A 25,691-nucleotide genomic window follows, 5' to 3' on the forward strand; every position below is an offset into this window, starting at 1 on the left:
CAACTTTATTACTCAAGGATCAGTACAAAGTGTGCTTTCCATCTGCCTCTTAGTCTGTCATTCCTGTACTACCATTTTGGCATACCGGACTATAATTATGGGACAGAGGGAGTACAACATTAATTAATTTTAAATACTGCAGTCTATTAAGGTATTTTATTTAAATAATATATGAATAACACGCTTGCACACTGAGTCACGAGCGTACACACGCACACACAAATATATATTGAAAAATGAAATAAACAATTATATAAAAAAAAGTCACTCGAGTAAGAAAAGGAATAGAGAATATGCTAAAAATATTTCAGTAAGGAAATTATCACCACCACATTTCATAGTTGTACGATAAACTTGGCAACACTATAACACATGCTGTCACGTCACGCTACGTGGCCTCGTGTCCGAGCAAGGAGAATCGCTCGACCACTTGGTCTTGGGTCGCGAAGCTCCAAACACACTAGAGAAAATTCTACTGCAGTTAAGTATTGTAACTAAACTTTGTATTAATCAATTACCTAATCCGTGTTACTCTACGTATTGGCCATTAGGACTAATAACAACTTACAGGATGGCCCGCAAGTCCCTACGCATTCAAAAGAGAATCCTCATTATTATGAGAAAATTTAATCCCCCGCTCCGCATGTCTAAATGCTATTGGACCATACTTTTTGATGGGCCAGAAAACCATATCTCAATTGTTACAACAATGGTTTATACCGAAACTCGATGAACTTGGAATATGTCGAAGCCATCTTAGCCTTCCCGCTTTTATAATCCTAACAATGTCTTGCTCTTCTAGTATGCTACAAATTTCTTCATTTGTTCGGATCCTCCACTCATTGTTTACTTGAACAGGGCCATATATTTTCCGCATTATCTTCCTTTCAAATATAGGCAGCTTAAGTTCGTTTTCTTTGCTGAGCGTCCATAGTTCTGAACCTTAGGTTACTATTGGTCTAATCAATGTCTTATATATTTTCAGTTTAGATCTTCTACTTATTATCTTACTTTTCAATAGCTGTATGTTGGCATATTAAGCCTTATTGCCTGTTTCAATCCTCACTCTGATAGCATTAGTTATGTTATTCTGGTTGTCTATCAATATTCCAAGGTATTTGAGTGTGCTCACACAGTCAAATACTTTACTACCTATTTCAATATTTATCTTGTTTAATCTGTGATTGTTTGAAGTTACAATCATGAACTTTGTTTTTTTGTGTATTTACTTGAAATCCTAATTTATTGGTTGCTTGTTCTAGATAATTAAATATTCTGTGAAGTTCTTTCTCAGTTCTCGGGTCTCACCGATGGTGCAGTGGTAGCGTTGTTGCCTTGCAATCAAGGGGTCACGTGTTCATTACCTGGTGGAGGCACAAGTGGTTCGGATCCCACTTTAAACTGTAGGCCCAGTCTCGATTAGCCTCACTGTGCATAAAGTGGACTTAAAACAAGAAATCACTCTTTCTCAGTTCTGGAGATTATTGCTACGTCGTCAGCATAAGCACAAATCTGACTATTTTTGAAAAAGATTGTGCCTCTTTTATCCACCTTATTTATTGCAAAGCCAATATAAATAATGTAGTGGATAGTCAGTCCATCTCCTTGTTCTACTCCTTTTGTATACTGAAATTATTTCCCTATTTGTTATCTTATTTGAATTTTACCGTGGTTTGATCCAAAGTCATTGCTACTAACTTAATCAACTTTCTTTGAATTGAAACATATTTCATTGCCTGTAGAAGCTTCCTTCTGTTCACACTGTCATATGCTTGCTTATACTCAATAAATTGTATGTATAAATCTATTCCATGTTCGTAGTTTTTCTCAATTATTTGTTGCATAATAAATAATTGATCAGTGGTGTCTGTTTTTTTTTCTACATCCGCATTGGAATTCACCAATTATGCTCTCTGAACATTTCATAAGTCTGTCGTTAATAATTCCTGTAAGGATTTTATATCCTACGATTAACAGCATAATACCCCTATAATTTGAACAGTCTGTTCTATCTCCTTTTTTGTGTATAGAGCAGAGTAGGCCAGTTCTCCATTCGGTGGGCATTTGTTCCTCCTCCCATATTTGCATTATCAATTTACATATTTCTTTTTTCATTTCTCGACGTGCATACTATATTAGTTCAGAAGTAATTCCTTCTTCCCCTAGGGCTTTGTTAGATTTTAATTCTCTAATCTAATTTCCTGTTCTGTTGGTGTTTCTTCCACATACACTTCCACTCTTGCTTCCGAAGTGTCTGTTTCTTGTTCCATATATTATCTACTTCCTCTCTTTCTTCATCATCTCCTGATTTAATTGTTCTTTTTGGGGTTGATATCCTCTATTCATTCGTATCAGTGCAGCATAAAATTTTCTAGTTTCGTTTTGTTTATTAAGGTATTCAATTTCTTATATTATAGATTTAATAGTCTTCTTTTTTTCTTTTGCAAATGTTGTTTGCTTGCCGTCTCATTTCTTTATATCTTTAACAATTACTCCTTGTTTCCCTTTGTATAATTTTATTTCTAGCTTCATTCTTTTTTTATATTGCCTCTTAACATTCTTTATCAAACCATTGTCGTTTTACTTTTCCCTTTTCACAGCCTATTACTTCATTCGCCTCATCTTTTATTATTGTTTCTATTTCTTGCCATCTATTCTGAATCCCAATGCTTTCTTCTTTTCCTTCGATTAGTTTAATCCTTATCGTTTTTCTATACGTTTCCTTTACCTGTTTTCTTTCTAATCTTTCTATGTCCCATCATTTTACCATTCCTTTTTTATGTGTTTTCTTGCATATCGTATCCCTCAATTTGTTCTTGACAAGGAAATGATCGTTGTCACAATTTGGTCCTCTAGAGCTCGGTACGTCTATTATTGAAGATGCGTATCTACGATTAATTACTACATGGTCTTCCTGATTAGTTGTGCTGCCAACTATTGATTTACAAGTACCCAGATGTATTTCCTTATGGGAAAAAGATGTGCTTTTCACAACCATTCTACTTCTTATTGCAAACTGGATCAAATATGTTCCATTTTCATTACTTTCTAGATGTAATAAATGCTTACCAGTGACTTTTGTGCATTCATCTTTCGTTCCTAATTTGGCATTAAAGTCACCTATTATTACTATTGTGTCGCGATTGTGGACCTTTTCGTATATTTCTTTTTTGCTCTTATAAGATTCATCCTTTACTGTAATGTTCTTTTCTTCTGTAGGTGCATGGACCGTTTTGATAGTAATGTTTCTAAATGTACCTCTCAGTCTTATCTTGCTTATTCTTTCATTAATGGGCACAAATTGAATCACTTTATACCTTATGTTTTATGGATATCATAAACCCCGTTCCATATTGTCCCTTCCTTCCATCCGTCCCATAATAACACAGGGAGTAGCTCGGTTTATCTATCTTTGCACTACCTTGCCATCTAATTTCTTGCAGTGCCAGTATGTCTATGTGTTTTATTACTGTTTCTAGAGCTACTTCTTCCATTTTTCCTGGAGCTAACATTGTTCGTATATTCAATGTCGCCAAAATCAAGTCCTTTTTCCGTTGCTTGGTTCCGCATCTATCATTCATCCTTTCATTCCGAGGCATTAGTTTTGGTTTCTGAACAAGGGTTTCTTTTATGGGTAAGGGTTGTTAGCCCCTCGCCCAACCCCCACTCTGGGGGGCCAGATTTTTCCTTCGGGGTTGTCTTCCCGTAGGAGAGCTGGCTGACTGAGCCTACAGAGTCTCTCCTAGCCTTGGTTTTCTGTTAGGATTTTCCTTCCCTAAGCCTTTGAGTGACTTACTCTTCCCATAAGGCAGCGGTTGCAGCACTTATTTACTGGCGTTGCTAGTTCGCCATGTAACCAGGTCGTTTACGAGTATTGTGGTATTTAATGAGTGTAGTCTTACCATGAACCACACTCCCACACTCTGATGACCTGGCCGCCTCGGTTCCGACGGACTCTGGTACTTCCATCAATATTTCTAGTCTGCATATACACGTATACAGACCGTTCCGCTATCCACCACCCTGCCGGCCCGCCCAATAGCTGAGGCTCGCCCTGGGACACAGATACACTGGACACATACAATTTGTGAAGGATAAGGACTTACGGGCCACCCTGTACTTAAAATAAGGGTTTTGTTTTTATTATTTGATGCCCAGGCCAGGATTCGAATCCGTGTTACCTGGCTTCGTAGCTGTGCTAAACAGTCTTCCGCAAAGGTCGGCGGAATGTAGTTATTATTTTACTGACTGAATGTCCATCAAAAGCATGGACTTCTCTCCATAGTCAGAGGGTTAGGCCACGCCTATGTTATCAAATAAATGACTTTTCACCCCTAACTGTTAACTCGAACCAAATCGACACAGAATTTTATTTTAGAACTGCATTTGTACCATTAAACAGTGGCTTCCTTTCTTATATAATTCAATGTAATACAAAGTTATTGGAATTCATAAGTTTAATACAATAGATTTAGTACATCTAAATGATATTTTTATTAATGTTGTCACTATTTATGTCAGTAGATAGCCAGATAAATGTAAAGTATGAAATTATCACTTTCTGAAAAATAAACTACTTTCTTAAAATTGTTTTAGTGAACATTATTTAGAACAAAATGTTTTTTTTTAAACATTTATACTAGAAATATAATTCAGGGATATTTCAACATAAAAAATATATTCTAACCGGTATTGACCATTAAATAAAGTATTTTACAAATAGCATTAAAAATCAGAAAAATTTACGTTCCGCACTAACATTTTTAGCAAAATGTTCTTACATTTACGAACACAATCAATCCAGGATACATATTAAAGCTAATAATAATAAATACAGTTGGATAAATGCATGACATAGAGAATGAAGAGTTTACCATAAGGGCAAATAATAACCTACTTGCAATGGAGGGTTACTTATTAAAAAAATTAAACTTCCATAGCTTTTCTTCTATGCCGATAATGTTACGTGTCGTAAAGTAAAGAATTAAGATCGTCCTAGAACTATTCAACATATACAGGGGCGGCAGTACACAATTTATATGCCAAGTCAAGTTTATTTACTGGTTATTTATCTAAATGTTATTCATATTAGAATTTTTGTTATTCGTAGTTACTTGTTACTGCTCTGGCTGTAATAAACTTGAAATTGAAAAGAGATATTTTGTTATAATTTATAATTATTTATTGAGGTCTGTCGCTCTCAATACTAAGGTACGTAGGGAAATAAGGGCCCAGTTCATCTATCTCGTGAGTGGTAAGATTTTTGCACGTGACTTGCTTCCCACATAGGGATAAATTACGTGGGAACGTCATACAATGAATATGCAGATTTTACATTACTATAAAATATTCTTTAAGTTGTTGTAATTCTTAATTCCACACATTACTGTGCGTAATCACCTACACACACCTGCGGCTCTGGAATAGTGCGTTTAATTCCAAAACTGAATCAGATTCTAGGCTCGAAAACTATTGGGACACTCCGATGGCGTAGTGGTAAAGTCGTCGCTTTGTAATCAAGGGGTTACGGGTCATATACCAGGTGGAGACACGTAGTGGTCCAGATTCCACTTTAAGCTGTACGTCCGGTCCGGTTACCCTATATGTGCATATATAAAAGGGGAGAACCCCCTGAAGAAAGCCCTCCACCCCTATACATTCAGAGGGGTATGTTCTTATGTCCTGGTGGCTTTAAACAATAAACCAGAACGTAATTTCCGCAGAGTTTCGCTTCCCCCGCTTATTGTGTACTAATTTATTTCATTTTCTTTTGTTTTACAATTTACATTTTTCATATCGTTTGCACTGGTATTTAAGATTACACTGATTTTGAGTTATAGCTATAGGTACTCTGGTTGCTCTGGTTTTCAAAGTTTATAAAACAATTAAGGTTTACATATTGTAAATTGTTAGATATAAATGGGTGAGTAATGTTAGTAAGAATAGGATGTAGTAAAATAGTACATGTTGACCAATTTTTGATTCTGTGTTTTCTCTAATCTTCTTTCTTAATGCCAAACATTAGTCAAAGATTAGTGCCTATATGTGCATAAAGTGGACTTTAAAGAAAAACTCAAGAAATTGAACGAGATCTATTGGTTGGAATAATTATAATTACATTCAATTAGGATTGAACAAGCTCATATTATGATCGCTGCTCCTTGTAATAAGGTAGTAGTTCCAAAAGTTCCGTAAGCACCAATTCGTTTATTATCGGCTTGTTAAGTCTCGATGTACTAGAATTATATCCATGCCAAGCTTGTATATGTCATGCCTGTAGACAAAATGTTGAGAAACTAAAGAAGAAAATTGACAGTTTATAAGACAGGAGATTTAGTCTGACAGGAGTTTGTGTTTAGTTGACCTACACTCAAAAACTGTGATCCTAAACAACATATGCTTCAGCCTAAACCACTCAACTCATTGATTACAAGTCTCTAGTTATAACTAGAGTGTAAAATGCCTACTGTAAACTTACATGAACTATCTAAGTTTCAAGAAAATATAAATAATATTTTATGTATTCAGAACTGCATTATTGTTGAGTTGGTGTTTTAAGTCCACTTTATACAAAGAAAGGCAAATCCGGACTGGACCTACAGTTTAAAGTGGGATCCGAACCACTTGTGCTTGAACCGGGTATCGAACACGGGACCCCTTGATTACAAGGCGACGACGCTACCACTGCGCCATCGGGGAGGCCCAGAACTGCATTATTAAAGAAAGTGCATGTGTATAGTGTACGACAAGATATATTATTTAATATAAATACAATATTGTATGTATATAATACATACACATTATATATATTAGTATTATATTATATAGCATATATTATATATAATTACATATACTATATATAATTATAATAGTTACAATATTAGGATTATTTTCTTGTTAGGATGTAAAAGTATAGACGTTTAATTCTGTTTCTTCCTAAATCTACAGTGCGTTCGTTTTGGCTCTGGGCCAAGATAGCACGTGCCATGGCGCAGATGCCGGCATTTTCGTCCCGTAACGTCTCGCTTATTCACACACATATCTTTAGCATGTAGACAATTATATTTATATTACATCAAGAGTACTAACCTGTGTTATAAGGGTTGCTTAAAGTTGTTCACGCGCTATTTCGGCTCAGAGCCAAAACGAACGCAATGTATTTCATAAGATCTTCACTTATCTTCATTGTCGCAATTAATATAGAGGTATAATGGTGTCGTTAAATAATTAACACAGGATGTTACTTCGCTTCTAAGCACAAGAAATAAAGGAAAAAGTAGACACGATTATGTTACCTGACATGATTCATTTGATAAAATGCAGGAGATCCTTAAAAAATTGCTGACAGGACACACCACGTGACGATATGGGTGTAAACAAAAGATTCTCTCTGGAAAGGAGTGACCTCTCGTGGTCGTAAACAGGCGTGACATCAGCAAATATTGACGGTTCTGGATGAGGAGTCTAGAAAACAGGAGGATGGACGAGCAAGGAACTGCTGGGAGAGTAAACAGCCCTGTTGATAGCCCCTGGCGAGAATTGAGCACGGTGGCCAGCCAATGGAGCACGTAGAATTCTCGCAGGATCTTTTTTAGAATGACCAAATCAGAGAAATGGCAATTGTACTCCTTGAGATCAGGATTATTCATGCTAGGAAAAGTAATGCCTTGAAGTGAACTAATGATAAATACTTAACATTTTCAAAGTAGGTAGACGTGCAAATATATGTTTTAAAGAAAATGACGTGAACGTTAAACATATCTTCCGCAGCCTCCCTGGAACAGTGTGCTACGACACTAGGTTCCGGGGTTCGAATCCCGGGCTGGGAATGGGTGTTCTTTGTGAGGGTCTCTTCATAAATTTAATCATATCATCACATATCTTCGTGAGTAGCCAAAGTGCAAGAAAAGCGAAGTAAAATCAACGAAATCAATCAATAAACAACAATAATCATAGGGTACATTAATGTTTTCTCTAGAATTTTTTTTCGAATGTGTGTTATAGGTTTCAACTTCTATTTTAATTAAATTTAATTTATACTAGACGAAAATACTTCCTGAGGATTAGGAGGTGGTAGGGGTACTTGAGTACAGTTTAATGATTTCAAAAATGTTAGGGTAAATCAAATAGTAAAGGCAATTTTTACATAACATCTTTATTTACATTCAAGAAGAAGAACTACACATATCACTTTTTCACATATGCCTCCAGCACGGCAATACGCTTTTGGTATCGTGCAATCAGCCTCTGTATCCCGTTCGCGAAGAAGGTTTTTGGTTGGTCACGAAGCACGTCTGCACCGCCTGCTGGACATCGTCATCTGACCTGAACCGCAGCTTTAAAGCGGTCCACCCTCTCATACACCTTTCGTTGAGTCATGGTGCTTCCTCCATACTGCGCTAACAGCCGACGGTGGATGTCTGCCTGTGTGACTACCTCCGACCACAGAAAGTGCACTACGACGCGCTTTTCCTCGATGGTGCATTTGTGGAGTGGTGCGTCCATACGTGTGATCTTTTTGCTCAGCGACACTCGACCGAACGGGGCAGTGATGGATACTCCTACTTCCATGTCACTCAAAGTATACACGTGGTGACGTCAGACACACCCAGTCTTTGTTTATTCCTGCGAAAACACAAAATCGCATTTAGGTTTTGATTTACCTAGTGTAATAACCCTTGACGCAACATCTCTTGTAGGCCAGAGCCTACGTACCGACAGCCGACCTCACTTCCACATGCCTCAGCAGAGGAGGGCGATCATCAAACCAGTTACGGGGTGACGTGTGGTCAGCACTACGAACCTCCAGTCCTTGTAGGTTTACATGACCGGGTTATGCTACCCTTTCGTAGCTCACGGTGGTGGGTGGTAATCGGTCACATTCGAAGGGCGAGATCTCAGGAGAAAAGTTGTTACGCTTCACCCAGAAGACTCGAACAAGCGCATGTTCCGTAGCCCGAAACCAAATACTCCGCCTTAAGGCCGGTCCACACGGTACGTCTTGCTTGCGCAGTTGTATAATTTTGTGTTAGACAAAAGACTATTCCTATACCTAAAAGACTATTCCAATAGTTCACTAAGATTAGTTTTCCTAATTCCGTAGAATACTTTACCTTATTCAAAAATCAAAAGTTAACATAAATACCCTTTCTTGATGATTCTCTTATTAAAAAAATATATTTACAATTTAGTTTGCTTAAAAATGTTTCAATTATAAATAATAAATTAATTACAATATACAAGTCATTTATATTTTCATTACTTTTCGCCGCTCTATTACCTCTTGGATTAATCTCGACGATGAGAAGGGCCTCTCCGATGGCGAAGTGGTAGCGTCGTTGCCTTGTAAGCAAGGGGTCCTGGGTTCTATACCCGGTGGAAGCACATAAAGGTTCGGGTCCCACTATAAGCTGTACGTTCAGTCCCCATTAGCCTTACTGTGCATGAAGTGAACTTAAAACACCAAATCAATCAATCGACGATGAGAATGGATGACGAAGTGATTAAATGATGAAGGGACGAAGACAGTTTGATACACATACATATGACCATGGTTCTAACTTCGGACATCTGGCGTTCTAGAGCATTATTCTGACCGTATTTGCATGGGTATAGGGTAAGGTACGTAATTAAAACACACTTCCTGCGGGTTTAAAAAAGTGTCACCTTGCTACCAATTCTGGTCTGACTTATTTTACTTTGCTATTCCGCTATTTTGGGCTAATTGCAAAGATGGGAAAGGGTGATGTATGATAAAATTGATGGACACTCACAAACACCTGGGACCTCTGGCGTCATAGCGCGATGTCATAACCACTCCGCCACAGTCGCTAAGCTAGGATAATCCGGGCTTGATCTATAATTTAAAGTGAATCGGAACCATTGTTTAATATGTCTGTACCCAGAGATTGAACTCTGAGACCTTGATTATATGGAGGCAGAGTCACCACTACGTTGTCGGAGACTTCATCGGTTCATTAAAATCAACATTCAATCTAATCGTTTCGATTAGCTTGGAAAGTCAGAAAATAATTCGTACTCTCTCGTAGTTTCCTGATCAGCAAAAAATTCAAAAAAATGAAAATACCTTAACATCATCATCTACAGCGCAAGAACGAACTGACTGATTTGCTCACTTTGGCCAACTCTTTTACGGTAAAGAGTCATCATGGAATTGATTTTCCTTACTACTGTATTTCTGTTCTCTGAAGCGTCAACCTCTTTATATTTTTGTATTTAGCTCTCATAGGACTGATTCTTCTTGTCCTGGTCACTGTAGTTCTTTGATTTTACTCTCTACAAACTCGGAAACTTCTTGTAGAGTTCAATGAACTACGGTAAAACCTCGCGTGAACACTGACGAAGAATCGTAATAGTTTTTCAAAAACGAATTTATCAAGAAACGAAGAAAGCAAGATATTCGAACTTCGTTAATAGTGTTTCGGCGCTAGGGTCGAAGGGAAACAGGCGGACAAAAGATTGAGAGGGGCGTCCACACGCACAGACTTGCTTGCGCAGTCCTTTGAGGTTTGCGCACATATCTATGCTCTTGGGCACAGTCTTTGCTTGATAATTTCCGCATGTGTGCAGTTCTAACCGCTTCACACTCTATGTTTTGTATGCACAGTTCTGAACTGCACAATCAAAACGTACTTTAAGACGTAGCGTGTGGACCGGCCATTCGAACGCAGGGTCACGGTGCGGTACTTAAAAAAATATATATTTTGTATCATATCTTCTCAGGAGTATGTTATAAACTTTACATTGTCTACGATTTATCCCTAGGACACGCTCTTTGACTCTGTACGTTCAGGTTAAATAAATATTTATCTTGTGCCAATGTAATTACACTACTTTTTTTTAATATTTATTAGGTAGTCAGGTTCAGCCTTCCATATACAACACCGACAAAAAGTTTAAGACCACCCATGAAAAACGGCCAAAAAATCAGTAGGGAGTGTTGTATGGAACCATCGGTTCCTGTCCAAGAAAGACGTGACGATGATACACATGGAAAATGCAATGTAGTCTAGTTTGAACCTCGCAAGACGCGAAACCAATTTCTTTTTTTCCGAATGTGTAGCATGTGGTTGCAAAATGGAAAGTGACAAAAATGTTGCTGAAGCTGGAAACATTGCAGCTGTGTGCGTGAAACCGGTGAGTACGGTAGCCAGCCTCATGCGCATCCTTATCAGTGGCTCAGGGTCAGTTGCTGTTCATGCAGGCGACATTGCAAGTCCATTATTGTGTGTGAGGTGTGCAAGGTAAGTGGAGCTGTGTGAAATGGCCCGTCATCGTGCGGAACAGGCGATTTCGTTTGAAAAGCGTGCTGTGATATGTGCACTGAAAAATGAAGGTTATTCGGAACGCGAGATAGCAAGAAAACTGGATATCTCCAAGACTGCTGTTCATTGTGCATTGGACAGATACCTTAAAACCAACAGTCATGCTGACCGTGCACGTAGTGGAAGACCTTGTGTAACGTTTGCAGCTGACGATAGATATATTACAGTAACTAGAAATCGGAACAGGCGCCTAACAGCACCAGTCATCGCTGCTTCCCTGAATAACAGCAGTGACGCATGTACCTTTGTCAACGGTGAAGAATAGGTTGCGTGAAGAAGGGCTGCATGGCAGAGTAGCTGCTAGAAAGTCATTGCTACGACGTGTGAACAAGACGAAACGATTGTCCTGGGCTAAAACGCACCAAGGTTGGACTGTGGATAACTGGAAACGGGTACTCTGGACCGACGAATTCAAATATGAATTATTTGGTAGCAATAGGCGAACCTTTGTGCGTCGAAAGGTCGGCGAGAGAATGAAAGAAGAGTGTCTTGTTCCCACAGTGAAACATGGGGATGGAAGTGTAAGGGTGTGGGAATGTTTTGCCGGAAACCAGATGGGGTACCTTCATAAAATTCAGGGAACATTGGTAAAAGAAGGGTATCATCAGATATTGGTGCCATCCCCTCTGGTCGTCGTCTTGTTGGTAATGGGTTTATTTTTCAACAAGATAATGATCCCAAACATACATCCAAATTGTGATCGCGGTATTTGGAACGCAAGGCAACAGCAGGGGCATTAGTTCTCATGACGTGGCCACCACAGTCTGCTGATCTTTCACCAATTGAACTGCTATGAGACCAAATCGATAGGGACATCAGGAAGAAGTTACCCAGCAACACTCAACAGCTATGGGAATTCATCAACGATACCTAGCGTAACATTCAACCATCCTACCTGGAAAAACTATTGGAGCGCATGCCACGTGTTTGCGCTGCTGTCATTAAGGCCCATGGCGGACATATTGATGAAAGCAAAATATGAGGTGATATTAGTATGTATAGATGGATGTACCTACGTTTGTACATTGCCAAGCAGATTCTTACATCTGTTTCTTGTACATTCATTACGAAATACGTTCATTTCTACTGATTTTTGGCACTTTTCCCTGGTGGTCTTAAACTTTTTATTGGTAGTGTAGAAATACCATTTACCTCTTTATTCTGTTAATTTTATGTTTCTCTGCGTACCATAGTGTTGTATAGTGTGAAGCAATTAGACAGAACTGCCCAAGAAATTCCATGTACAATGTTCTGCGAAAGATGTAGCTATATGAGGACCACATCCCATAAGAAGTATCACAAATGGTAGGACAAGTAATGGAAGTACTTTAGCTGTCATATTTTCATTTGGTTAATAGCACTTGCATTCCAGGTGGGTGTAACTAAATTTCATCTACCCAGAAACTTCTGGAGCCCGTTCGAAGAATCAAATTGCACTTAAACTTCATGTAAAGGCTATGGAGACCATAGCGATGCGAATCCTGACGAAAACAAGAAATAAAATTTTCAAAACCAGGGGGAAATGTGGTGCGGAAGTCTGGTGCAAAATGAACAATACAAGCTGGAAACGCTTCGTGCGACCATTGATGTCTTATATTTCCAAATGTTTATATACGTTTAAGGCGCCCACACTGCCGTACTACACTGCATGCCCCCTACTGGTTGCTTTTAATACAGCGCCACATTTCCACCTGGTGCTGAAAATTTGAGCTATTTATTTTTCCATCTGCATTCGCTTCCCTGTGGTCTCCACAGCCTCTGTACGAAGTTTCACTGCTATCTGTTCTTTCGCAGAGGCTCCAGAGGGCTCTGAGTATGGGAACTATAATTATGACAACAAAATAGTTTGCAATTGTTATTTTTACAAATGTTATCGCTCCTTGGGAACGGAAATGGGTGTCGATACATGTTTTATTTGAATTTTTACTAGCTTAGAGGAAAATGTACCGTACAAAACTGGAAAGCATGTTTCTGCGGGCTAAAAGTTGGAAACACCTGTTACAATTATGTTGACACAGCAGAAACATGTCCGTTTAATATTTCTCTATCTCTTTTTACGAGGAAAAATACATTTAAAGATTTCAGCATTGCGGAATTTATATGATTGTTTCCTTCTCTTCGCAATTTAAAGTGGAATTATGCCTTTCTCCATTTCGCCGACTTTCTTCCAGAGACTCCGTGACTCTTTAGCCAATTAATCGTGAATTGTGAAGTTAATGATGAACGTTTGAAACTCACCCAAGTCTGATTCATTTAAGTAATTGCTACTTTTTACAAAAGACGTCTGATGAAGAAGAGAAATTCTTCTCTACGTTCATCTCATATTGTTTCATTAAGAAAGAAGTTTCCTAGACATCTGTTGCTAATAAGAAGCCCCTCTGTAGCATTTCCAGTTGAGAATAAAAGTCTCTTAAATCTCTATTAGAACATGATATTAACTACGGTATTGAGGAAAGGCATTTTATTCTGTAGATGCACATCGCATGTAAATTGGTATTACTTAGTTGTTTCCAAGGTAGTAAAGGTAACATTGGTTTTGAAAAATATGTACATACTTTTGTTCCAACAGTGGATATTGAAGTCAAATATCTAGTAATATCACATTTTCAATAATCTGATTTTATGAAACAGAAATACTGAAAATGAAAACATCATTTTCGTATATCAGATTCATTGAGACCTAATAACACCTACATTGGTATGTATATGAGCTTATAAAGACAAAGGTAGAAATAGACCTACATTTTACTTCCCTTTGTTAACATATAGATATTCACAATGCTAACGAAATACAGGGTTATTGTCAAAGAACTTCTTCGTTTCGTGATTTCTGTTGGGCTAACTTATGGAACATATCGTCTGTGCCTGATATCCAAAGGTAAAGTAAAAGTTAAGTGCTCCCCTGTGTTATGCACCACGTCATGAAGGCGTATACGGGATGTAGAGTTACGGCCCCACACTTTCTCGATCACCACCGAAGGTGGGCGTGATATGATCAGCACCACGCTCCTGGCTGTTTTTACTTCCCAGAGTTTCCTCCAGGTACCCACTTTGTACAACGCCGGAGCCGCTTCATCAGGTGGAAAAAAAGTCCCGGACCTCCCCCTCTGAAGATCGAACCCGGTTCTCTCGCATGCTAGTCAGACGCCCTAAGGATTTTTCTTTAAAGGAATACCCCTATGTGGTAGTATCCCCCAACAAACACAAACATCCATGTCCTAACCGTGGTTCGGGACTCCTGGCGTCGTAGCGCGTTGAGTTAACCACTCCTCCACGGAGGCCGACAACGACTGAGCAACCGCGACTCACGTATCCTGAAGCCCATGAGTTGTTTATTGGAATAGTTACGCACACTGCTGGTTCAACACTTCTCCGCTAGAAACGGTCATTTCAAATATGGCGACATGTGGAGAGAAGGGGGCATTCAGAGTCCTGAAAAAGGACTGGTGGCTGTGGGTGTGCAACTGACCACCCAAAACTTTCTCTGCCTGTCCGATTGCCCACGTGAAGCACGTGAAGAATGTCAAGAAATATTAATAAGTGTTTAGAAAAATACAAATGCTTCAATTAAAATATATTCTTGTCTCGACTCAGTGCTAATTTTTCTTACGAATATTGTCAATACTAGAAAGGCTAAAAACTTATCACCCTATAAGAACTATCGCTGTCTTTAGATTTACGTTAGTTTGCCGAGGAAAATAGCGAAAATCACAGCAAAATATGGCAACGGATAATACATATTATTTATTATTAATTGTAATTCTTATTAAATGCTTGAAGCTTAAGACTTGTTATCTACTTAAGATTTCCGTGGCTAGAAATAGTGCAATATCAAGCTACAGCTGAAGCATGGACATCCGCATGTATCCGTTAGAAAGCATCGAGATCGTCCTGCTGTCTGGGGAGAGAAGTTCAAGTACCATTGCAAATAATTTTCATCAACTAAACCGACAACGAGATTCAGCGTCGAGTGGGATAGTTTCACAATAACTCCAAAACTTCTTGGAGTCAAGAGGGTAAGTGTTTTCTCGCACATTTCTTACAATCATGCATTCATAACTTTTTACTGGTTAAAGATATGTCCGAAAAAACTTTACCATTGCATTTCTTGTAAAATTCTAGCCTTATTTGATTTCACCCCTTTCCCATTTAAATATTTTTAGTTGAATTCAATATGGCGGCCACCAATATGGAGGACGTCCGCTTGTAACACACTCTAGGCCTAAACTGTTTCTATCATGACCAATTGTACCCAGCCTAACTCCTTTGCATTTTATAGATGGTATTAAGGGAATTTTGGATCACCCTGTACTGTGACGTAATGTAAAGTTTGCAGTATGTTAAAATGTAAAAAATAGATATATATATGTTTTGGTAAGTAAATAATCCACACAATCTAGGGATAATATGTACTTTGTAATATAAAATATAGCTTCTCCTACAATCTGTACTAGTCTAACGAGATTGGACAATCCAGTGCGTAAACGAAGTGAAAAACTATTTAAAGTTTAGAAGGTAAAAATGTATTAATTTCATTTCCGCATGCAAAGAGAGGATTGATTGATTGATTAATAGGATTTATTTTACTTACCTTTTCTCCCACTTTTGTCTAATCGCCATGAAGATGAGTAATGATAGTATGAAATTGATGAAGGGACAAGCAAAGCAGGCGTGTTAAATGTTCAAGAACCCATAAATTCTAATGGGTTGTATTGGGTTCCGCTGCAGGGGCAGAACCTATTTTCTCGTACAATTTAAATTCGGTACAAGTTGCGTATTGCTTAATTGGAAAATGGTTCCTGGACCGTATTTAAATTGAAGAGGTTTTCTCTGGATATCAGCCAGGTGATTTCCCGATAGGCTTCTGATCTCTCTAGAGCTAACGTTACTCTCATCTTCAGGGATTGAAGTGCAGAGAGAAGTCAGGGTGAAGTTATATGTATTTGCTGTGGGAGGGGCCCGGTGTAGGTGCCGTTTCTCCGACGTCCGTGCTCGCAGTCGACTATTGTTAACCAGGCTTGGTTCAGTTCGAGTCCCGTGTCCCTGTTGAGATTTTAGTTTTCCCTGTGTATGGCTATTGCTTCTTTGATGAGACGGTCCAAACAATTTGATGATTTATTGATGATGTCGGTGGTTGTGAAGTCAATTCTATGTCCATCCTGGACGGAATGTTGTGCTACCGTGATTTTTCGGGATGAAAATTCTTGATGTAGCTTACGTGTTCATTGCAGCGCTGTTCGATTGTTCTGCACATTTGTTCAATGTAGGCTTTACCGCAGGAACAGGTGATGCGGTAAATCCCTGTTGTCTTCTGTCCTAGGTCGTCCTTAGGGTTTCGAAGTCGGCTTCTGACTTTCGATGGCGGTTTTTGGATCGTCTTGATGTTGTGTTTCGAAAGAATGCGGCTGATGACTGCAGAGAGGTTACCAGTGTATCGGACGATGGCTATCTTCTTGTCTTCTTGGTTAGCAGGTGGGTCCGGGTTTGTTCGTTGGTTGCACTGGTGTGTTACAGGTGTCTTCACTGTATCCCTTTGTCTGAAGGTTGTGCGTAGGTGTCTTATTTCCTCTTGAAGGTCCTCTGTGTCGCTGATGGCGATGGTTCGATGAAACAATGTCGAGAGGACTGTTGATCGCTGTGCTGGATGGTGAAAACTCTTGGCGTGGAGAAATACGAGGTCTGTGTGAGTAGGTTTCCTGTATTCCGAATGTCCCGTCCGGTTTGCGTGTGATGAGGATGTCCAGGAAAGGAAGGCTTCCGTTGGTCTCTGTCTCCATGGTGAATTTGATGTTCTGGTGCTGCTTGTTGAGGTGATCCAGGAAAGTCTGTAGCGCTGCTTCACCGTGAGGCCAGATGACAAAGGTGTCGTCTAGGTATCTGTAATATGCAGAAGGTTCTTGTGGAGCTGAACGGAGTGCCTCGTGTTCGAAGTTCTCCATGAAGAAATTGGCTATTGCTGATGACAGCGGGGATCCCATTGCCACTCCGTCCGACTGTTCATAGTACCTGTCCTTGTAGCTGAAGTATGTTTAATTTAGGGTATGTTTGAAGAGGCTAATTATGTTTGGTGCGAAATGTTGCTCCAACAGTGTTAAAGAATCTTGAAGCGGAATTTTGGTGAAGAGCAATTCTACGTCAAAGCTGAATAGAAGTTCTCCGGGAGATGTTTATTTAAATTTATCCGGAACAAAATGGTCCTGGACCGTATTTAAATTGATCCGAAAAAACGTTTCCTGGACAGACTTTAAATTGCTCTGGAAAAAAAAGTTCCTGGACCAAATTGAATTACTCTACAGATAAAAAGGTTATTTACGGTCCAGTACCCATTTACGCCTGCTGATTTTCTCACCTGGATCAGAATTGAATTTATTTAAAATTCCTGTACCTTTATCAACCCTGACACAAAGAACACCCTCGCCCAAACCGGGATTCAAACCCGGAACCACGATATCGTAGCGCACTATGCTAATCACTCCGCCGTGGATGTGGGCACGTGCATCGAGGGAGTGTTAGTTTCTGAAACTCAGAATTCCATGATTAATTAGACACTGCAATATGGTTTCAGCTCAGTTCCTCTTTGTTACCTATAACTTACTATCAGCACCCAGGAAACGCTATATCTTATCTTTAAGGGGAAGGAACAACGTGGCCTGTAATATATGCTGCTTCATACAATGCCATATCAGCTCCATCGTCTCCAGCACAAGCTTCGCAAATTTATTGTTTTGAAGGAAAGCTATCGAGCAATAAATAACCTCATTATAACACCTGAGTCAAAGCTCCGATCTCAACCCCTTCTCTTTGGTAGCGCGCACACAACCTGTTGTTTCAGAGACAAGGAGGTCGTTATTATCGAAGCGCCATGAGAGGAAATGTGATTACTTTGCACGAAAAAGAAGATCCGATGAAAATTTCACCACCAGTCAATTTTCACCCCCGGGCGATACATCATATTCCAATGCGGCACAAGAACGCATGGATGGCTTCAGATTATGCACTTCGTTATACACTCCGCGCAGAGTTTGGCTTCAGCCGTTTCGATATCATGATCTTGCACATCGATAACAAGGTCTTTCATGGAGCAGGTAGCAACTCCCATAACGTGGAGTCATTTCGAGTTTTTTTTTTGCCCTTTTCGCCGTTGTTTTTAATATCCAAAAGTTTCTTTTTATGACGGCTCTCAAACATTGCCGTCTTTGGTAGTAACGATGAGGTTCAAAACTCGTCGCGGCGGAAGAGCATTAAAACTTAAACTTTTTTTTACCAACCCCAGTTTTACAGCCTAAGTCTGACGTATACAGCGCAACAAGTGTCTTTATTACAAGAACCATTCCAACCGAAGCCTAGCTCCATTATGATTAGTTATGCCATAGCCTACTCTATTATGGCCATTACATGTAGTGAGTTATATGTTAGAATTCCGAGCCCGAAAAAAATATTAAATGTATTCAAACTTGATTGATTGGTTTGTCTTATTTTACTTCACTTTCTGTGCCACTTTTCGCTAAATTGCGAAGATGGGGATGAGTGATGATATGATGAATGGACACTCATAAATATCCACGCCCAGGCCGGGATTCGAACACAGACCCCCTGGCGTCCTAACGCGATGTGATAACCACCCCCGCCACAGGGGCCGGCGTATTGAAACTTATGACCAGCTTCTTATTGCACGTCCTTTAAAATTATTCACTAAGAAATATTGTCCTCCATTAGGACACATGGCTTAAAAATAAAGTTGGTACATTAACCTAGCAGAAATATGGCAGTGGAAGGCGTAAGCCGTAATATTGTAGGTTTATATAAATTATACAAAAAGGCTTGATAGTAAAGAGGTTTATTTAACATCATGCCTGAAGGGCTTGAGACAACATAAATGATAATAATAAGAATATAAACCCGCAATCTATAATCAGTAAGTAACCAAGAAACAATTTTACAGAAATTGAATTATACAATTAAATCTTTTCATAAAGATGTATTTCTAACTAAGAATTCCTAACACTTTATTTGACGAAAGGGGATTATAGTAATTTCAATTTAATATTCAATTTTAATATTAATTTTCCCCCAAAAGACCTATCTCAGAATAGAACATATTGTGCTGTCCTTTAACTAAAATAAGCTAGCCCAACTAAATACACTACATAAAATAACTTAAAATACAAAACCACTACAAAAACCGCTACTCCCGGGACTTTCTTCCATTCCGAATATGTCCCTTTTAACACTCAAAATAACTCAACTCACCGTGCTTTAACCTCAGCTAATCAGTGGGAAGCGAAGTTCTCACCCGAGGCTCGCTTTCCTCTGACCTCCGGTATATCTTAGCCACGCCTCTTTTCCAAATCAAAGCCATCTGGTGGCAAACTAACTAAACATTTCCCTTATTTACTTTCAAAGACCTTGCATATGGTTATAAACTTGTCTTCATTAACACTTATCAGTAGACCACAACAGAGTTCTTCTTTCCCATTTTGATATTTTGTCAAATAATTAAAAGCAGACGAACACATACACACACACACACATTTACACATACAAACGCACAAAAGATGTCGTAGAACAACATGGACAAACGTCAAAAGCATATAGACGGCATCAAGACAAACAACTTTCTTCAGTAACGTTCTCCTCGTTGACGAACTATTTGGCAATACAAATAATTTAAAAACATCATTTTGTATCCTGGGTGAATGCAACCATTATTCATGTTTATAGCCATTTACATCCACACACACACACATGCACACATATTTGTGTGTATTATATACGTCATACATGCTATCTCCTTCTGTATTCTAAAGTAAAACATAACCACTTTAAATATGTACGAATACGATACCATATAATACGAGCCCATGCTAATGAGGTACGATATACTGTAGCATGTCTCACAGGTATAATTAAAACACAAACCTGCATGTTAATTTGATAATAATGAAACACTCGATTATGGAATATAAGAACAAAATCGCACACCACGTAGAGCTTAATCTAAGCACACTCTTTGACATACAATTATCAACAATTATACACAGTTCAAAGACAACCAAGTTTTGATACACATGTTTTTGCAGCTGTAGAAATAAAATAGTCTAAGCCTTTGAACAATTAAACCCAATTATACTGAAATGCGTGATTATACGCAACACAACATCCAATGAAAATCACTGTACGGATGAACCGATTCTACATAAGGTTGCATTAGCTATTAACCGGATTTAATTGTGAAACCATGCAACAGAGAATCTCGTTGGGAGCTTCGCTGATGAAAATCGTTTGCATGGCACGAAAACTTCTCTTCCCAGACAGCAATACGATCTCGATGTGTTCCTCACGCGTTAAGGTCATTCTGGTATTGTTTTCTCACACCTGGAAAATGAGACATTTGTTACAATCATGCGTCGAACGTTTTACTGGTTACAACATTGCATTTCTCGTAATATTCTACCCTGATTCCACATATCACATCAGCCCTGTTCCATTTTGTTTTAAAAAAATGAGTGGTGGTCACTAATATGGCGGAGGTCCGCGTGGAACAAACCAATATGGTTCCCCTTGGCCAAACCTGTTTCCATCATGACCAATTTGTACCCAGCCTAACTCCTTTACATTTTATAGGGGTGCTAAGGGATTTCTGAATCACCCTGTACATCATATTCCACGTGCTTTTTCGTTCATGCACTCACACACACGTCACTAGCCGTTCATCAGCCCTGTGACTATGTCCGTTAACATCAACCAATGCACAATATAATAACTGATACGAATTTGATCGAGACTTGCACGTGACTTTCAGACCAGGGATGCCAACCACGAAAATTAATAATTCCCAAACAACCGAATACCGCCCAATTTTCAACACGGTCAGAATAGGATATTTGCATAATGCAAGTAGAGAGGTAGCTCGGATATCTTGCATCTCAAAGAAGCGAATTAATGATTTTCCTTTAACTACGTTTAATTATTCCTATTTTAGTTTTTTGATTGGTTGAATTAGTTTATTTTACTTCGCGTTTCTGCCACTTCTTGCTAATTGAGAAAATTACTTTTTTACAAGCATATAAAAGGTCAGCTGAAGAAAATTGTTTCTTAAAACATTAACACTCATTTCCTCCCGGGGTGAGTGATCCAAGGTCGGAATTTTTACAGCCTCGTCCCCGCGTAAAGCGACTCTGGGGCTCACACAGCCTCAAACCAGTGGGAACCTGGGGCAACCATGGGAGGCAGGTAAAGGCTGCCGGGGCATGGTGCTGATCTTATCACCTCTAAAATGGCCGAGATCGAGAATGTGTGTTGCTCTACCTTCACATTCCCTTAATGTTCCTTCATGGCACGGTGCTATATGCACAGGGAACTTTACCTTATATACACATGGACTTCCCTCCCTTGTATACAATGTTTATAAAAATATAAAAACAAATGTTAATACTAAAAATATGTTTTTTTTTCCTAGAAGTGCTACAATGGTACTTGTACTTATGGCACACAGTCAATGACCAATATTATTTGTATGCACAAATTATAAACTTCAAATTGTATGCGACCAATTAGGTTATTTTGGAGTATTATAAACAATTTCTAGAATAATTAATTTATTTAACTAATCAATTATAGCAGTGAAAGTTTAGAAATTAAATGTTCATTTTATTTATTTAATTCAGAAAGGCTCTATTGTTTTGTATTTGCAAGAAAAACATTGAATACTGTACCTTTTATTTTTAGAGATTATGTACCAAACGATCATCACCATCAGAAAAGCTTAAGTTTAGTTTGTCAGCTTGCTGATGCTGTAGTGCACACTCTTACATGGTCGTTGACGTTGAGAGTGTAGACATATGTGGGCATAGCGTAAGGTAGTTGAGTGAAGCAATCGAGTGTAATGAATATGGCAACACAGGGATACACAGTACGAACACCGCGTCTGCTTGAGGAGAAAATAAATAACTATCCATTTTAGTTAGCGAGATCACCGCTTTCATTCCATTCCTGGCACGGCAGTACCGTTCGACCTGGATATCAGAAGCCTTTGCAGTAAATTTTAGTTATATTTATTGTAAAAACTAACAATTTTTGGTCTAATTTTGTCACTAAGAATAGGGCAATATACCAATGTACTTCGTTCCGCCGCCCCAAAGAAAAATAGCAATAATTCAAAATTTTCATAAGTGCGTCACTAGATGGCGGGCGTTCAGTACGGTGTTCTCGGTTAGATAATATTAGAAACCGATGAGTTTAGAGTACATTTGAAACATTAGGTCGTGAGTTCCTGTTTCCTTTTTGCAGAAAGAATGATGGTTTAACAACTACTTTATGTATGTTTGTCTTACATAACCTTCTTGAACTCAAAGGATCGGTGCTGATTTTTAGTTATTTATATTCAACATTTTCAACTTATTACAACTTGGTTGCTTTTAAATCCTTGATACTTTCCAATTTCTGTCATTGTTATATGTTCGTCTACACTTTATTCGTTACTCAAATATCAGCAGATAACTCTACTTGTTATACAATACTTAAAATTCTAAGTAATATTGCATAACAACTTTTTTCCAGCATAAATTTCTATACCATTACTTCATACATTAAATTTTCATTTCCCCTTTTTAACGTATACTTCTAGAAAGAGATATATTATTACATTTTTCGTTGTCTATTTCTTGCACATTCTTGTCACGGTAATGCTGACTTCAGTTACAAGATATATGGCACCTTAACAACAAAATCAATTAACCATCTAACATCAGCCAATCCATCCGTCAGTCCTAGCATTTCATAACTTCATCAGATCAAACACATGACCATCTATTCGACGGATTTATTATCCGAGTCCAGATCAACATGTCTACTCTGTATTCCACACCAGCCCATCTACTCACCAGACTTAGCAGCAGAAGCAGAGGTGGCAGTTTAGCAACCGTGCTGTTTAAGTCGTTATGCTTTCGGCTCCGGCCAGGGGATGCGCCAAGGTTCGATTCCCCTGAGGAAAGCATACTTTTCTCCTAAGATTTCGGCCTGTTTATGGGATCGGTGTCCACATACCATTGTGAGGAAATTGGGGAGCTACGAATGACCATCGTGACCCGTTCAAGGAAACTTACAACAACGACTAGAAATTCGTCGTGCTGGCTACAAGTCACCTAGTAACTGGATAATAGGCATGTTGGAGAGAGACCGGCAGTTGACCCTGGCCTTCACGGGCTGTTGCGTCACGGCTATTATCATTAGTAGTAGTATCATGCATCATCATTTCTCCTCCACATTGAAACACAACAAAAAAAGGGGGGTAATGTTCGCATCATGTTCTACGCTGTGGCCGTGCGGTTTAAGGCGCTGTGCTTAAGACTCCTACTGTGGAACGGCACAGGTTCGAGTCCGTCTGGGTTCAGTCTCTGCGTTCTCGGCCTGTGTATAGGACAGGTGGCAACCAGCTCCGTTACTTTGTAACCCCATATTTGTGTATCATCAAAACCTCATTTGCCAAATTTTGTACTATATTTGTATTACTCAAAAATGCTAAAAATAATTTTTGTATCACTCAATTTACCGTCGAAAAACAAAAATCAATTTTGAGGTTACAGAGTAACGTCTCAACCTCATCATCGATTTCGGCTAAATTATCCACATCAAAATATTGTACTATTTATGTACCATTTTGTACCACTATTTAAAAATTTTGTACCCGTAAGAAACAACCAGAAAAAAAAGCAGGAAAATTTGTACCTTGCAAACACATATTTTTGTACCGTCTCGAGTTGCTTCGAAGAATATTATGCTATTTTTGTATTATTTTTTTAAAAAATTAAACTTTATACACACTACTTTGCAATAAGTGGATATCCGATTTTTATACCTTTCTTAAAAAAACCAAAAATTTTGAAATTTGTATTTATTTCTTAGAGGCAGCAATTCACGGAAAAAATGGACAAAATGTTATCGAATGTGTGAGGTTTTTGTCTGCTTAATGTTTGAATAAAATGTCTAGAATTAGTACTTTCCAATAAGCCCCTCTATTATTTGTGTACCATTACGGAAAACCCGAAGGAAAAAAAATAGATTTTTCATATCAATGTACTAATTCATATGAATACATGGATAAAATATTATTATATTGGTGAGTTTAGAACTCCCCAATTCATCAATACAAAATTATAGACATGTAATTTGTATCAAGTCTCTTTCCAGTTTCCGTAAAGTCACGAAACACCCGGGAAACATTTTATACATTTCACATTCCTCTCGAAGACACGCACTTCACAAGAAAATGTGGACCAAATAATAACGAATGTGTGAGGTTTATATGTGTTTAAAGTTTAAAAAATGTCCTAAATGAGTACTTTCCATTAGGCCCCTTTTTAATTTTTGTACAGGCACGTAAAAACCCAAAATAATTCTCAAATTTTGTTTATTTTTCACTTCGATGTACAAATTAAATCGAACCCATGGACAAAATGTTATATTATTAGTGACTTTTATAGCTCTTTAATCCTTCAAAATAACGATATTTATTCGTACTTTGTATCAAGTTCCTTCATGATTTTTGTAACGTCACTGAAACCCGGGAAATGTCTTTTTTATTCTTACCTCTTCGCTAAGAGACGAAATTCACAAGGAACTATAGACCAAACTTTATCGAATGTGTGAGGTCAGTATATGAGCATTCTGTAAATAAAGTCTTATATGTGATTACTTTCTATTCAGCTCGTTTATGATTTTTGTACCGTCACGGAAAACCCGGGAAATAATTTTGAATTCTTACTTCTTCGTTGAGACACGAAATTCACAAGAAACTATGGACCAAAAATTATCGAATGTGTGAGGTTTTTATATAAGTAATATTTATATAAAATCATCTACATATTTATTTCCTATAAAGATTTTTTTTGAAATTTTTGTACCGTCACGAAAAATGTGGCAAATATTTTTAATTTTTAATTCTTCGCTGAGACACGAAATTCACAAGAAACCATGGATCAAATATTATCGAGTGTGTGAGCTTTGTATGTAAGTAATATTAAATAAAATAAAATAGTATAAAATCTTCTATGTGATTACTTTCTATTAAGTACACCTTAGATTTTTCTACCGTCACGGAAAACCCTGCAAATATTTTAGAAATATTACTTCTTCGCTGAGCCACGCAAATTAACAAGAAAACATCGACCAAATATTATCGAGTGTTTGAGGTTTTTTATCTAAGTAATGTTTAGATAAAATCTTCCATGTGATTACTTTCTATTAAGCCCGTTTTTAATTTTTGTACCGTCACTAAAAATCCAGGATTTTTAAAAATCTTTCTTCTTCGCTGAGACACAAAATTCACAAGAGACTATGAACCAAATA

The sequence above is a fragment of the Lepisma saccharinum genome, chromosome 27, assembly GCF_977018435.1.
Source record: "Lepisma saccharinum chromosome 27, izLepSacc3.1, whole genome shotgun sequence".
NCBI lineage: Eukaryota > Metazoa > Arthropoda > Insecta > Zygentoma > Lepismatidae > Lepisma > Lepisma saccharinum.